The sequence below is a fragment of the Callorhinus ursinus genome, unplaced genomic scaffold (assembly GCF_003265705.2).
Source record: "Callorhinus ursinus isolate GAN/ISIS: 27379988/994484 unplaced genomic scaffold, GSC_fseal_2.0 scaffold23, whole genome shotgun sequence".
Taxonomy (NCBI): domain Eukaryota; kingdom Metazoa; phylum Chordata; class Mammalia; order Carnivora; family Otariidae; genus Callorhinus; species Callorhinus ursinus.
This window is the reverse complement of record NW_027397085.1, coordinates 23,542,434-23,558,406: the sequence shown is the minus strand read 5'-3', so window position 1 is coordinate 23,558,406 and position 15,973 is coordinate 23,542,434.

Here is a 15,973-nt window from a genome sequence, read left to right as displayed (position 1 = left end):
ACTGGTCTTAACCTGGGTGACAGGATCAGAAGCTTTTGTTTCACTGATATTCTTTTTTTTTTTGAGATTTTATCTTTTTAGAGAGAGAAAGAGAGAGCAGATGAGCGGGGGGGGGGCAAGGGAGAGGAAGAGAGAATATCTCAAGCAGAGCTCTACACAGGGCTTGATCTCACAACCCTGAGACCATGATCTGAGCCAAAACCAAGAGTCGGATGCTTAAATGACTGAGCCACCTGGGTACCCCTCATTGATATTCTTAACACCTGTAAAAATATGTCCTTTATATGCTATTGTATTTATAAAGTATTAGGAAAAAAGGAAGAAAGGGAGAGAGAAGGGAGGAAGGGAGGAAGGAAGGAAGGAAGGCAGTGTAGCCAGAGAGAGAGAGAGAGAGAGAGAGAGCCTGAACTTGAGGTCCAGATCACAATTTTGCTGCTAATTAGTTATTAGGTCTTAGGGCATTTTACTTAAAATTTCAGAGCTTAAATTGCCTCACCCATAAAATTAATATAATACCTACTTTAAAGCATTTCTAGAGGATTAAATAAAATGTTTTGAAGTGCTTGGCAGATAGTAAGTGCTCAATAAATAATAGCTATACTTGGAATATTATATGCAGTCTTATCTTTTCACTTACTGACATTGATGGAACATCATTTATCAGACACTGTACTATATACTAATATACCATATAGACTATATATTAATAAATAAAACATATACAGTACTTGTGGAGTTTACAGTCCAGCAATAGAGATGTTAAACAACCACAGATACATATGAAGAACTAAATTATGATAAATGATAAGACAGTAGCATAAAAGGGCTGCCTGTATCTGTTAAGCATCTGCTTTCAGCTCAGGTCATGATCCCAGGGTCCTGGGATTGAGCCCCACGTCCGGCTCCCTGCTCGGCGGGGAGTCTGCTTCTCCTTCTTGCTCTGCCGCTCCCCCTGCTTGTGCTCTCTCTCTCTCTCTCTCAAATAAATAAATAAAATATTTTTTTAAAAAGACAGTAGCATAAAAAATAAAGGAGAGATTTTAGCATGAATGCAAAATTTAGATTGAGAGAACCAAAGGAAGTTTTGTCTGAAGAAGTGACATTAGAGAGAGTCCTGAAAAATGCTTTCCCATCTCTCTGTGTTAAAGGAACTTATTTAGCTAGACCCCTTTTATCTGTCTCAGTTTAAATGACATTGCTGTCTTTGCAAATTCAGTATCTATTCAATCAAAAACATATGTCTCATACTTCCAGGTGAATATAAAGATCCCTCTAAACACTAAAATTTTAAGATTTGTATGCCTCATTGAAGTCTTTTACATATAGATAATTGGTAACAGTAATAATCTCGTATAATATATCTCATATAATAATCACCCAGGTTAAGACCAGTGGCTTTGAAAGACTGTGTCTTTCCCTTATCACAATATCTCTTCCATCCTAAATATGCATGTCAGTCATTTCCTCATACTGTTATTTCTGATTATAAGTAAAATCATAGTGTATTTCAGAGGACAGATGCAGAGGCAAGATTTCCTAATTCCTTCTATGAGGCCAGCATTACCTTCATACCAAAACCAGGAACAGACATTATAAGACAAGAGAACTGCAGACCAATATCTCTCATGAACACAGATGCAAAAATACTCAACAAAATGTTAGCAAATTAAATTCAACAGTAATAATCTCCACATTGATACCAACATGTGGAAAAATATGCTGGGTTCCAGATTCCTACCAATATATTCCTCAAAGCATATAGATTTAATTTTTATAATTGTAATTCCAGTATAGTTAACATACAGTATATGAATTTCAGGTGTGTAGTACAGTGACTCAACAATTCCATCTATTACTCAGTGCTCATTTCGACAAGTGTACTCAATCCCCTTCACCTATTTCCCCCATCCCTGCACCCACCTCCCCTCTGGTAACCCTCTGTTTATTCTCTAAAGTTAAGGGTCTGTTTTTGGTTTGTCTCATTTTTTTCTCTTTGTTCATTCATTTCTTAAATTCTGCATATGAGTGAAAATGATATGGCATTTGTCGTTCTCTGATTGACTTATTTCACTTAGTGTTACACTCTCTAGCTCCATCCATGTCATTGCAAGTAGCAAGATTTCATTATTTTTTGTGGCTGAGTAATATTCCACCATATGTATGCATCACGTCTTCTTTATCCATTCATCTATTGATGAACACTTGGGTTGCTTCCATAATTTGGCTATTGTGAATAATGCTATAGTAAACACAGGGATGCATATATTTTTTTAAATTAGTGTTCTCACATTCTTTGTGTAAATACCCAGTAGTGATTACTGAATCAAGTGGTAGTTCCATTTTTAATTTTTTGAGGAATCTCCCCGCTCTCTTCCACAGTGGCTAAGAGAAAAAAGAAGCCAGCCATGGAAATTTAGAAAAGCACATCCAGAAAACAGTAATTAAGATTTTAAAAATAAATAAATAAATGAAAGTAGCAAAGTCTTTCCTCCATAGATAGCCAGTTATGATCCTTCAGGCTTTGCTTATATAATCCTGAGTAGAATTGCTTTTGCTTTTGGAGCCAAATCCCTAGAGTCTTGTGTTCTTGACTGGCACAGACAAAGTAAAGTAATTGTAGGCAAACCTCCTAAATTCTGAATACAGCATTTTCCTACGTACTGCCCTCATAGGTCTGTAAGGTAATGAGAAGGAAAGAAAAAGGACGCAGCCTGGATACTAGCTTCATTAAAAAGGAAAAGATAAAGTCAGTGTTGCATCTTGAACTTAATCAGATGTAACGGAATTTTCTTTGAGCCATGGGGGAAAAAGTCTCTAGGTTTAGGTAATAGCATAAAGTAGAGATGGAAAAATGAAGGCATTTATTTAAAAACTTTTGACTACCTTACCACAATAACTGGCCACACTCATAAATAACCTAAAGCAAAGGGAAGTACTCTAAAATTTACTTAATAAAATTTCACACTTGAAACATTGGATTGTATATCCGAAGACCAAGACCATGACTCTTGCTTCCCAAGAGACTTGTACTATTTTGAGAATGTAGCTTCGACTGCTCCTCTTCCTTTTTCTCATGCTAACACGGTGCAGTGCTTTATTATGGGATAGGTGAGAGGAAACAACGGGAAATATGGAAAGTATGGTATTGGTACTGGGAAAAAGATATAAAATTAGATAGAAGCCAGCAACATTTTGTCCCTTGTAGTTGCTTTCTGATCCCCACCAAAAGCAAAAACAAACCAACAAAACACTTCGAGGTAAGTGAAAATGGCACGTGTGTGGAGTCATTACTTATATGCAGAGAGGTTTTGCCTATTAATTCTGATGTACTCTGAAAGTTTATAGCACTGAATAAAAGCACTTCTGTATCTTTGTGGAGACATTAACATTAGCAGTCAATTCTGTCTCTACTTGTATATATGCTGAGGCTGAAATTGACTCTAGGAGAGCATCTCGTGTAAATTCTAGATTCTAGAATTCCTCAAATTCTACCATTTCCTTTAACTTCCAAATCATTCCTGGCCCCCTTAGGAGGTACAATCCAAAATTCATTGTTTTCAAGGCAAGAGCCATGTATTGCTACTCTAGGCACTGAATCGGCTTCAAGATCTCAGAGAAGTAAAGGTGTCTGTGTGTGTACGTGTGTGCATGTGTGTGTACACCTGAATCTTTACTTGAACTTTAGTTTAGAAAGCAAAAATTCTAAATTTCCATAGAAAAAATAGGCAAGTTTTTTTGTATATGCACACACAAACATCCGACTTTCACCTTTGTCATTATGGGCAAAGAAAGAGACTTGAGAGCTAATGTTAACAATGATGACTCCCAACCACTGTCACCACTTCCTATCTTCAGTCTACTACAAAGAAGAATTCTCATCATCATCATCATCATTCATATTCAGAACAGAAAATAATTGACATGTCTTGAAGTTCATACCACACAGCCAGAGATGCTTTAATTGGGACTTGTACTTGAAATATATGAAAAATATACAGTGGTTCTGTGCTATGGGAAGGGATTAGTGAGGTTTAATTGGCATTTAGTGAGTATTGCCAGCCACAGAAGACAATCTATGTTATATGGTATAACATAGGTATACAGTTTCTTGTGTTCTGTCACCACTAATGTCTTTCTTCTTCCCTGTCCCACTTGTTCTCTCCCAGAACCTTGAACCAACCTGGGGCTGGCAGTTCCTCTGTGGTTGGCCTTTTACTTCCCATCTGTACCTGAAAGAGCTGCTGTGGACCCAGTCCCACTATGGCAGTAGGTCTCAGAAATCCTTTAGACCCCTGATTGCTTTCAGCAGGCAGGTGATTGTGGAAATAAGCATTTAAAGAGTTAGTTTCTTGATCTGTATATCCTTTAAAGTTGCAAATAGAAAAAGGCCTAGGATTTCGTGTATTTATTTATTCAACAAATATTGATCATGCATTTACTTGGGTTAGGTCCTAGAGACTTAACCTCCAATCATTCTTCTTCACAAGCATTTATCTGGAGCCAGTTATTTGGCATTAAAATCATGCCATTCACACATTATTAGAGGTTTGCTCTTGCTCTCTGCACTGTATTTCATGAGTCTTCTGCATGGATGTCTTCTTCCACCTCTTTGCAAGCCATTCTTAAAATCCCAGATCGAATGCCAAGTCAATGATGTCTTCTTACCTCACCTCAATGATAAATGAAGTTTTTCAATCAGACATCTATTTTTATTACTTGTACTGCTCATAGTGGATAAGTGATTATATAATCACTTCCCTCTAATTGTGGGCTGGATCTAGTGCCTTATTTCTAATGAGTGAACTATGGCAAAAGTGACAGGATGTCACTTCTGAGGTTAGTTCATAAAAAGCTGAAACTTCGATCTTACTAATACTCTCTGTGTCTTGATATTCTCTATCACTTGCTCTGATGGAAACCAGCTGCCATATGCTTGGTTGCCTTATGGAGATACCCATGTAGTAAGAGAAATTCTCTCATAACCACAGAAGAATCAAATCCAGCCAAGAGTCTTGTAAGTTATCTTCAGAGTGTGTAAATGTCATTTGACTGTTGAGATAACTACAGCCCTGACTACCATCTTAACTGCAGCCATACAAGAGTCTCAGAGCCAGAGAACCTCATTTATCCACGAATCAATTTCTGACCCATAGAAATTGTGAGGTAAATGTTATGTTAAGCCACTAAATTTGGGGGTTTTGTTACACAGCAATAGGTAACTAATAGAGTCCTGCAACTGTAGCTCTTTATCCTATGGTAATTCATTTATTGAATGTTGAGTGGGTATCTATTCTTTCTGCCAGGTGCTGTGTTAGGCAAGATGAATCAGAGAGGAGAGGAGGATAGAGAGGCAGTAGAATCTTACTGTTAAGATGCAGGGCCCAAGGAGCGCCTGGGTGGCTCAGTCGTTAAGTGTCTGCCTTCGGCTTAGGTCATGGTCCGAGGGTCCTGGGATCAAGTCCCACATCGGGCTCCCTCCTTGGTGGGAAGCCTGCTTCTCCCTCTCCCACTCCCCCTGCTTGTGTTCCTTCTCTCACTCGCTCTCTCTGTCAAATAAATAAAATCTTAAAAAAAAAAAATGTGGGGCCCAAGTAAAAACATTATCATAGTGTATATACTTTTATATGACTTATGTTATTTACTCAACATTGTTTTTGAAATTTATTGATGGCATAAATTGTAGCCATAGTTCATGTATTTAAGTTACTGCATAGGAAGTAGCTCATCCAATAAATATACTGCAATTAATTATTATATCCTATTTCTAATACCTACTTTGTTTTTTTTCTATTATATATTTCATTTTCTAATATTTATGATATTTGTTCATACATTGTTGAGGGAGAAGGAAGTCTAGTTTCATTTCTTATGCTATCTTTATCTGATTATTCTCAGTTCCTAGCAACACTTTCCAACTAATTCAAAATACTTGGGATGCATTACTCTTGTTTTTCCTACTATCTGAAAGAAACTGTGTAGGATTTGAGTTGTTTCTTCATTTTGATTGAACTCATTGGATCTAATTTTTTAATTGTTATGTTAATCACCATACATTACATCATTAGTTTTTGATGTAGTGTTCCATGATTCATTGTTTGTTCATAACACCCAGTGCTCCATGCAGAATGTGCCCTGTTTAATACCCATCACCAGGCTAACCCATCCCCCTACCTCCTCCCCTCTAGAACCCTCAGTTTGTTTTTCAGAGTCCATCATCTCTCATGGTTCCTCTCCCCCTCTGACTTACTCCCCTTCATTCTTCCTCTCCTGTTATCTTCTTCTTTCTTTTTTCTTAAATATGTTGCGTTATTTGTTTCAGAAGTACAGATCTGTGATTCAACAGTCTTGCACAATTCACAGAGCTCACTGTAGCACATACCCTCCCCAACGTCTATCACCCAGCCACCCCATCCCTCCCACCCCCAACCACTCCAGTAACACTCAGTTTCTTTCCTGAGATTAAGAATTCCTCATATCAGTGAGGTCATGTGATACATGTCTTTCTCTGATTGACTTACCTCACTAAGCATAAGACCCTCCAGTTCCATCCATGTCCGTTGCAAATGGCAAGATCTCATTCCTTTTGATGGCTGCATAATATTCCATTGTGTATATACCACATATACCACATCTTCTTTATCCATTCATCTGTCGATGGACATCTTGGCTCTTTCCACAGTTTGGCTATTGTGGACATTGCTGCTATAAACAGTGGGGTGCACGTACTCCTTCGGGTCCCTACATTTATATATTTGTGGTAAACACCCAGTAGTGCAATTGCTGGATCGAATGGTAGCTCTAATTTCAACTGTTTGAGGAACCTCCATACTGTTTTCCAGAGTGGTTGCACCAGCTTCCATTCCCACCAACAGTGTAGGAGGGTTCCCCTTTCTCCACATCCCCGCCAACATCTGTCATTCCCTGACTTGTTAATTTTAGCCATTCTGACGGGTGTGAGGTGGTATCTCATTGAGGTTTTGATTTGGATTTCCCTGATGCCGAGCGATGTTGAGCACGTTTTCATGTGCCTGTTGGCCATTTGGATGTCTTCTTTGGAAAAATGTCTGTTCAAGTCTTCTGCCCATTTCTTGATTGGATTATTTGTTCTTTGGGTGTTGAGTTTGATAAGTTCTTTATAGATTTTGGATACTAGCCCTTTATCTGATCTGTCATTTGCAAATATCTTCTCCCATTCTGTCGGTTGTCTTTTGGTTTTGTGGACTGTTTCTTTAACTGTGCAAAAACTTTTTATCTTGATGAAATCCCAATAGTTCATTTTTGCCCTGGCTTCCCGTGCCTTTGGCGATGTTTCTAGGAAGAAGTTGCTGCGGCTAACGTCGAAGAGGTTGCTACCTGTGTTCTCCTTTAGGATTTTGAGGGACGCCTGTCTCACGTTTAGGTCTTTCAACCATTTGGAGTCTATTTTTGTGTGTGGTGTAAGGAAATGGTCCAGTTTCATTCTTCTGCATGTGGCTGTCCAATTTTCCCAACACCATTTGTTGAAGAAACTGTCTTTTTTCCATTGGACATTCTTTCCTGCTTTGTCAAAGATAAGTTGACCATAGAGTTGAGGGTCCATTTCTGGGCTCTCGATTCTGTTCCATTGATCGATGTGTCTATTTTTGTGCCAGTACCATACTGTCTTGATGATGACAGCTTTGTAATAGAGCTGGAAGTCAGGAATTGTGATGCCGCCAGCTTTGCTTTTCTTTTTCAATACTCCTCTGGCTATTCGGGGTCTCTTCTGGTTCCATACAAATTTTAGGATTATTTGTTCCATTTCTTTGAAAAAAGTGGATGGTATTTTGAGGGGGATTGCATTGAATGTGTAGATTGCTCTAGGTAGCATTGACATCTTCACAATGTTAGTTCTCCCAATCCATGAGCATGGAACGTTTTTCCATTTCTTTGTGTCTTCTTCAATTTCTTTCATGAGTATTTTATACTTTTCTGAGTACAGATCCTTTGCCTCTTTGCTTAGATTTATTCCTAGATATCTTATGGTTTTGGGTGCAATTGTAAATGGGATCAACTCCTTGATTTGTCTCTCTTCTGTCTTGTTGTTGGTGTATAGGAATGCCACTGATTTCTGTGCATTGATTTTATATCCTGCTACTTTACTGAATTCCTGTATGAGTTCTAGCAGTTTTGGGGTGGAGTCTTTTGGGTTTTCCACATACAGTATCATATCCTCTGCAAAGGGTGAGCGTTTGACTTCCTCTTTGCCGATTTGGATGCCTTTGATTTCTTTTTGTTGTCTGATTGCTGTGGCTAGGACTTCTAATACTATGTTGAATAGCAGTGGTGAGAGTGGACATCCCTGCCGCGTTCCTGACCTTAGGGCAAAAGCTCTCAGCCTTTCCCCATTGAGAATGATATTCGCTGTAGGTTTTTCATAGATGGCTTTTATGATATTGAGGTATGTACCCTCTATCCCTATACTCTGAAGACTTTTGATCAAGAAAGGATGCTGTACTTTGTCAAATGCTTTTTCTGCATCTATTGAGAGGATCATATGATTCTTGTTCTTTCTTTTGTTGATGTATTGTATCACATTGATTGATTTGCAGATGTTGAACCAGGCTTGCAGCCCAGGGATAAATCCCACTTGGTCGTGGTGAATAATCCTTTTAATGTACTGTTGGATCTTACTGGCTAGTATTTTGGTGAGAATTTTTGCATCCATGTTCATCAAGGATATTGGTCTGTAATTCTCCTTTTTGATGGGGTCTTTGTCTGGTTTTGGGATCAAGGTAATGCTGGCCTCATAAAATGAGTTCGGAAGTTTTCCTTCTATTTCTATTTTTTGGAACTGTTTCAGGAGAATAGGTATTAATTCTTCTTTAAATGTCTGATAGAATTCCCCTGGGAAGCCCTCTGGCCCTGGGCTTTTTTTTCTTGGGAGATTTTGGATGAGTGCTTCAATTTCCTTAGTGGTTATAGGTCTGTTCAGGTTTTCTATTTCTTCCTGGTTCAATTTTGGTAGTTGATACATCTCTAGGAATGCACCCATTTCTTCCAGGTTATCTAATTTGCTGGCATAGAGTTGCTCATAATATGTTCTTATAATTGCTTGTATTTCTTTGGTGTGGGTTGTGATCTCTCCTCTTTCATTCATGATTTTGTTGATTTGGGTCATTTCTCTTTTCTTTTTGATCAGTCTGGCCAGGGGTTTATCAATCTTGTTAATTCTTTCAAAGAACCAGCTCCTAGTTTCGTTGATCTGTTCTACTGTTCTTTTGGTTTCTAGTTCATTGATTTCTGCTCTGATCTTTATGATTTCTCTTCTCCTGCTGGGTTTAGGCTTTATTTGCTGTTCTTTCTCCAGCTCCTTTAGGTGTAGGGTTAGATTGTGTATTTGAGACCTTTCTTGTTTCTTGAGAAAGGCTTGGATTGCTATATACTTTCCTCTCAGGACTGCCTTTGCTGTATCCCAAAGATTTTGGACTGTTGTGTTTTCATTTTCATTGGTTTCCATGAATTTTTTTAATTCTTCTTTAATTTCCTGGTTGGCCCATTCATTCTTTAGTAGGATGCTCTTTAGCCTCCATGTATTTGAGTTCTTTCCGACTTTCCTCTTGTGATTGAGTTCTAGTTTCAAAGCATTGTGGTCTGAAAATATGCAGGGAATGGGCCCAATCTTTTGGTACCGGTTGAGACTTGATTTGTGACCTAGGATGTGATCTATTCTGGAGAATGTTCCATGGGCACTAGAGAAAAATGTGTATTCCGTTGCTTTGGGATGGAATGTTCTGAATAGGTCTGTGAAGTCCATTTGGTCCGGTGTGTCATTTAAAGTCTTTATTTCCTTGTTGATCTTTTGCTTAGATGATCTGTCCATTTCAGTCAGGGGGGTGTGAAAGTCCCCCAGTATTATTGTATTGTTGTCAATGTGTTTCTTTGCTTTTGTTATTAATTGCCTTATATAATTGGCTGCTCCCATGTTAGGGGCATAGATATTTACAATTGTTAGATCTTCTTGTTGGATAGACTCTTTAAGTAGGATATAGTGTCCTTCCTCATCTCTTATTACAGTCTCTGTTTTAAAATCTAGTTTGTCTGATATAAGGATTGCCACCCCAGCTTTCTTTTGGTGTCCATTAGCATGGTAAATGCTTTTCCACCCCCTCACTTTCAATCTGGGGGTGTCTTTGGGTCTAAAATGAGTCTCTTGCAGACAGCATATGGATGGGTCTTGTTTTTTAATCCAATCTGATAGCCTGTGTCTTTTGATTGGGGCATTTCACCCATTTACATTCAGGGTAACTATTGAAAGGTATGAATTTAGTGCCATTGTATTGCCTGTAAGGTGACTGTTACTGTATGTTGTCTGTGTTCGTTTCTGATCTTTGCTGCTTTTAGGCTCTCTCTTTGCTTAGAGGACCCCTTTCAATATTTCTTGGAGGGCTGGATTCCTGTTTGCAAATTCCTTAATTTTTGTTTGTTCTGGAAGCTTTTTCTCTCTCCTTCTATTTTCAATGACAGCCTAGCTGGATATAGTATTCTTGGCTGCATATTTTTCTCGTTTAGTGCTCTGAAGATATCTTGCCAGTCCTTTCTGGCCTGCCAGGTCTCTGTGGATAGGTCTGTTGCCAATCTAATGTTTCTACCATTGTAGTTTACATATGTCTTCTCCCGAGCTGCTTTCAGGATTTTCTCTTTGTCTCTGAGACTCGTAAGTTTTACTATTAGATGTCGGGGTGTTGACCTATTATTATTGATTTTGAGAGGGGTTCTCTCAAATCCTCCTGGATTTTGATGCCTGTTTCCTTCCTCACATTACTGAAGTTCTCTGCTATTATTTGCTCTAATATACCTTCTGCCCCTCTCTCTCTTTCTTCCTCTTCTGGGATCCCAATTATTCTAATGTTGTTTCGTCTTATCGTATCGCTCATCTCTCGAATTCTGCCCTCGTGATCCTGTAGTTGTTTATCTCCCTTTTTCTCAGCCTCTTTATTTTCCATCATTTGGTCTTCTATATTACTGATTCTCTCTTCTGCCTCATTTCTCTTAGCATTTAGTGCCCCCATTTTAGATTGTACCTCATCAACAGCCTTTTTTGTTTAGACTTGGTTAGATTTTAGTTCTTTTATTTCTCCAGAAAGGGTTTCTCTAATAACTTCCACGCTTTTTTCAAGCCCAGCTAGTATCTTTAAAGTCATGATTCTGAGCTCTAGGTCCGACATCGTACTAATGTCCGTATTGAGTAGGTCCCTGGCTGACGGTACTACCTCTTGTTCTTTTTGCTGAGGTGATTTTTTCATCTTGTCATTTTGTCCAGAGGAGAACAGATGAATGAGAGAACAAAATGCTAACAGGTTTACAACGTCCCCAGCAAATATACTCTATACAAATCAGAAAAGACCTGAAACCAGGGGAAAAGAAAGAGGAAAAAAAAAGAACTTGGGGCCCCGCTCCTCAGTGCGCCCCCAGAGAAAAGCAGTCACTCCCGTGTCCCCGGTCTCCGGTCGCACTCCGTGCTCACCCGGCCTGTGACCGAGCATTGCTATCTCTGTCACCCGACCCAGTGTGGAGTCTCCAAATCCAGCAGATCCCTGCGGTGCGCTCTCGCGCCGCTCCTCCTGGGGGAGGAAGGGGAGACTCCCCGGCTCTGCCGCTTGTTGGGTTCCTGCTGTAGGAACAGTGGCCCGACTGTCACCGATCACAGTTTATGGCCACCCCGAGCTGAGAGCCCGCGCCTCGGCTCCGTCTCTGCAGCCGGCTTCCCCAGTCCGATACCTGGGAGCTCTGCCGCACTCAGGCACCCCCAGTCTTTCTGTGACCCCGAGGGTCCTGAGACCACACTGTCCCAGGAGGATTCCACCCCCTGCTTAGCCACTGCAGCAACGTCCTTCCGCGGAGCCGACTTCTAAAAGTTCCGATTTTGTGCTCCACGGCTCTAGCACTTGCCAGAAGCGGCTGGCGGAGGCTCCTCCCCCGCCATCTATCCTCCCGAATATCGCCTCAGATTCACTTCTCCGCACGTCCTACCTTCCAGTAAGTGGTTGCTTCTCTGTTCAGAGAGTTGTTGCTACTCTCCTCTTCGATCTCCTGTTGAGTTCGTAGGTGTTCAGAATGGTTTGATCCCTATCCAGCTGAATTCCTGAGACCAGACGAAATCTAGGTCTCCTACTCCTCCGCCATCATGCTCCGCCCTCTGGATCTAATTTTTATGTGGGAAAAATTTCAAGTCTGATTCAAATTCTTTAATGATTATAGGATAACTTAAATTATCTTTCTTCTTGAATCAGTCACAATAAGTTGTATCTTTTAGAATCTAGTCCATTGCATGTAAACTTTCAAATTTATGACATGACATTGTTTAATACATATTTATATATTTTTATTTTCTTATCTGTAGTTATATCATGTTTTCATACTTATTTTCTTAATATTTCCTGAGGTTTGTTAATTTTATTAGTTTTGTCAACATAAAATTTGTTGCATCTATTGATACTTTATTTTGCTTTTTTTTTTTACCTTCCATATTTCCTTCCTCTCAGTTTCTTGATGCTTATTCTGTGTTTCTTTTTATATTGAATCCTTTGTTTTTCTGCTGCTTTTAGTTATTAGTTTGCAGTTCAGAGTCTCCCTTCTGTTACCCTACTTTTGTGATGCTGGAGATGGACTCTGAAAAGCAAATGTGTCCTTTTCCAGGTGGCTCTATGTTAGACTCTGATAGTGAGGGATAGAAGGAGATTGCAGGGCTGGAGAAAGAAAAAGGCAGTTGGTTTTTTCTGTTTTTCACAGTCTCAGGTGGACTGGTGCATGGCAGATCCCTGCAACCTTTCCAGCAATAGCAATCAGTTCCCTTATCTACTAGAAATGTTCTTTACCATGGGGGCAAGCTGCTCTCCCAGTCCTGGCGAGTGGCCTCCAGCAACTGCCATGACAGGTTGTGTGTTTTTGGAAAATTTTGCCATCTCTCAGAGATCTAAATTTTATCATTACAGAGCCTCTCTTCTAAGTTTCTTCCTTGTTCATTTTTCCACCAACCCTAAGGGCAGCAGCTACTTTCTGCAGTTACACTCTCTATTATGTCTTAAAGTACTCTTTTACCCTTCCAACAGCTTACTAACTTTTTCTCAGTTAACAGTGTTTTATATTAAGTGTTCCCTCCTCAAATTTCTGGTATAGTTTCTGTCTCCTAACAGGACCCTGATTCATTTAATTCATTAATTATCATCCTTTCTTGCTTTTTAAAAATGTGGAAATTCAAGCCAATAAAATTGCCTCTACCTATAACTACACATAAGCTATACCACATGAAATTGATCTATTTTATTTATGGCCAAGTTATATTTTTTATTATTGAAATATAGTTCACATGTAATCTTATGTTAGTTTCACATGTACAACATAGTGATTAGCTAATCCAATACATTACTCAATATTCACCACGATAAGCATAGTTACTGTCACCATACAGTGTTACTCCAGTATTATTGGCTAGATTTCCTGTGCTGTACTTTACATCTCCATGACTGATTTTATTACTGGAAGCTGGTACTTCTTAATGCCCTTCACATATTTCACCCATTCCGCCCATCCACCTCTCATCTGGAAACCAGAAGTTTGTTCTCCGTATTTAAAAGTCTGTTTGTTCATTTGTTTTGTTTTTTTTAGATTCCGTATATAAGTAAAATCATACGGTATTTGTTTCTCTCTGTCTGACATTTTACTTACCATGAAATCCTCGAGGTCCATCCATGTTGTCACAAATGGCAAAATTTCATTCTTTTTTATGGCTAAGTAATAGTCCAGTGTGTGTGTTGTATGTGTGTGTGTACCACGTCTTCTTTATCCATTCATTTATCAATGGACACTGGGGTTGTTTCCATATGCTGGCTATTGTAAATAATACTGCACTAAACATAAGGATGCATATATCTTTTCCAGTTAATATTTTCATTTTCCATGGGTAAATAACCAGTAGTGGAATTATTGGACCATATCAGATTTCTATTTTTAATTTTTGAGGAATCTCCATACTGTTTTCCATACTGGTTAGAGCAATTTACATTCTTAGCAGTGAATGTGAGTTCCCTTTTCTCCACATCCTCACCAACACTTGTTATTTTTTGTCTTTTTGATATTAGCCATTCTGATTGGTATGAGGTATCTCATTGTGGTTTTGATTTGCATTTCCCTGATGATTAGTGATGTTGAGCATCTTTTCTGTTAGCCATCTGTATGTCTTCTCTGGAGAAATATCTATTCAGGTCCTCTGCCCATTTTCAACAGATTCTTTCTTTCTTTCTTTCTTTCTTTCTTTCTTTCTTTCTTTCTTTCTTTCTTTCTTTTTTTTTTGGTTTGAGTTGTGTAAGTTCTTATATGTTTTGGATATTAACCCCTTATGAAATAAATTATTTGCAAATATCTTCTTCCATTCAGTAGGTTGTCTTTTCATTTTGTTGATGGTTTCCTTCACTGTGCAAAAGCTTCTTTTTTTTTTAATTTTTTATTGTTATGTTAATCACCATATATTACATCATTAGTTTTTGATGCAGTGTTCCATGATTCATTGTTTGTTCATAACACCCAGTGCACCATGCAAAACGTGCCCTCCTCAATACCCATCACCAGGCTAACCCATCCCCCCACCCCCCTACCCTCTAGAACCCTCAGTTTGTTTTTCAGAGTCCATCATCTCTCATGGTTCATCTCCCCCTCTGACATACTCCCCTTTTCTTCCTCTCCTGTTATCTTCTTCTTTTCCTTTTTTCTTAAAATATGTTGCGTTATTTGTTTCAGAAGTACAGATCTGTGATTCAACAGTCTTGACTGTGCAAAAGCTTCTTATTTTGGTGTCGTCTCAATAGTTTATTTTTCTTTTGGTTCTCTTGCCTGAGGAAACAAATCCATAAATGTATTGCTAAGGGCTGTGTCAGAGAGATTAATCCTATGTTGTCTTTTAGGAGTTTTATGGATTCAAGTCTCACATTTAGGTCTTAATCCATTTTTAGTTTATTTTTGTGCATATTGTAAGAAAGTGGTCCAGTTTCATACTTTTGCATTTGACTGTCCAGCTTTCCCAACGCCATTTATTGAAAAGTCTATCTTTTCTCCATTGTATATTCTTGCCTCATTTGTTGTAGATTAATTGACCATAAAAGTGTGGGTTTATTTCTGGGCTCTCCATTCTCTATTGATCTCTGCATCTAGTTTTGTGACAGTACCATGCTGTTTTGATTACTCTAGCTTTGAAGTATATCTTGAAATCTCGAATTGTGATACCTCCAGCTTTGTTCTCTCAAGATTGCTTTGGCTATTTGAGGTCTTTTGTAGTTCCATATGAATTTTGGTATTATTTGTTCTAGTTTTGTAAAAAGATACTATTGGTATTTTAATAGAGATCACATTGAATCTATAGATTGCTTTAGTGGACATTTTAACAATATTAATTCTTCCATCTATGAGCATGAACTATCTTTCCATTTGTGTCATCTTTAATTTTATTCATCATTGCCTTATAGTTTTCAGAGTGGAGGTCTTTCACCTCCTTGGTTAACTTTATTCCTGCATATTTTATTCCTTTTGGGCAATTATAAATGGATTGTTTTCTTAATTTACCTTTGTGCTACTTTGTTGAGAGTTTTTCATCATGAATGGATGTTGTATTTTGTCAAATGCTTTTGCTGAATCTTTGAGATGATCATATAGTTTTTATCCTTAACTCTTATTAATGTGATGTATCACCATGATTGACTTGGAGATAATGAACCAAGCTTGCATGTCTGGAATAAATCCCACTTGATCGTGGTGACTTATCTATTTAACGTATTGTTGGATTCAGTTTGCTAATAGGTTGTTGAGGATTCTTTCATCTTTGTTTATCAGGGATATTGGCCTGGCCTGTAGTTCTCTTTTTTTTTTTTTTTTTTTTTTTTTTTTTTTGTGTTTTTTTTTTGTTTTTGTTTTTTAGTTATTGTAGCTTTCTGGGATCATTTTTTGGGTTTTTGTTGTTTTCCTT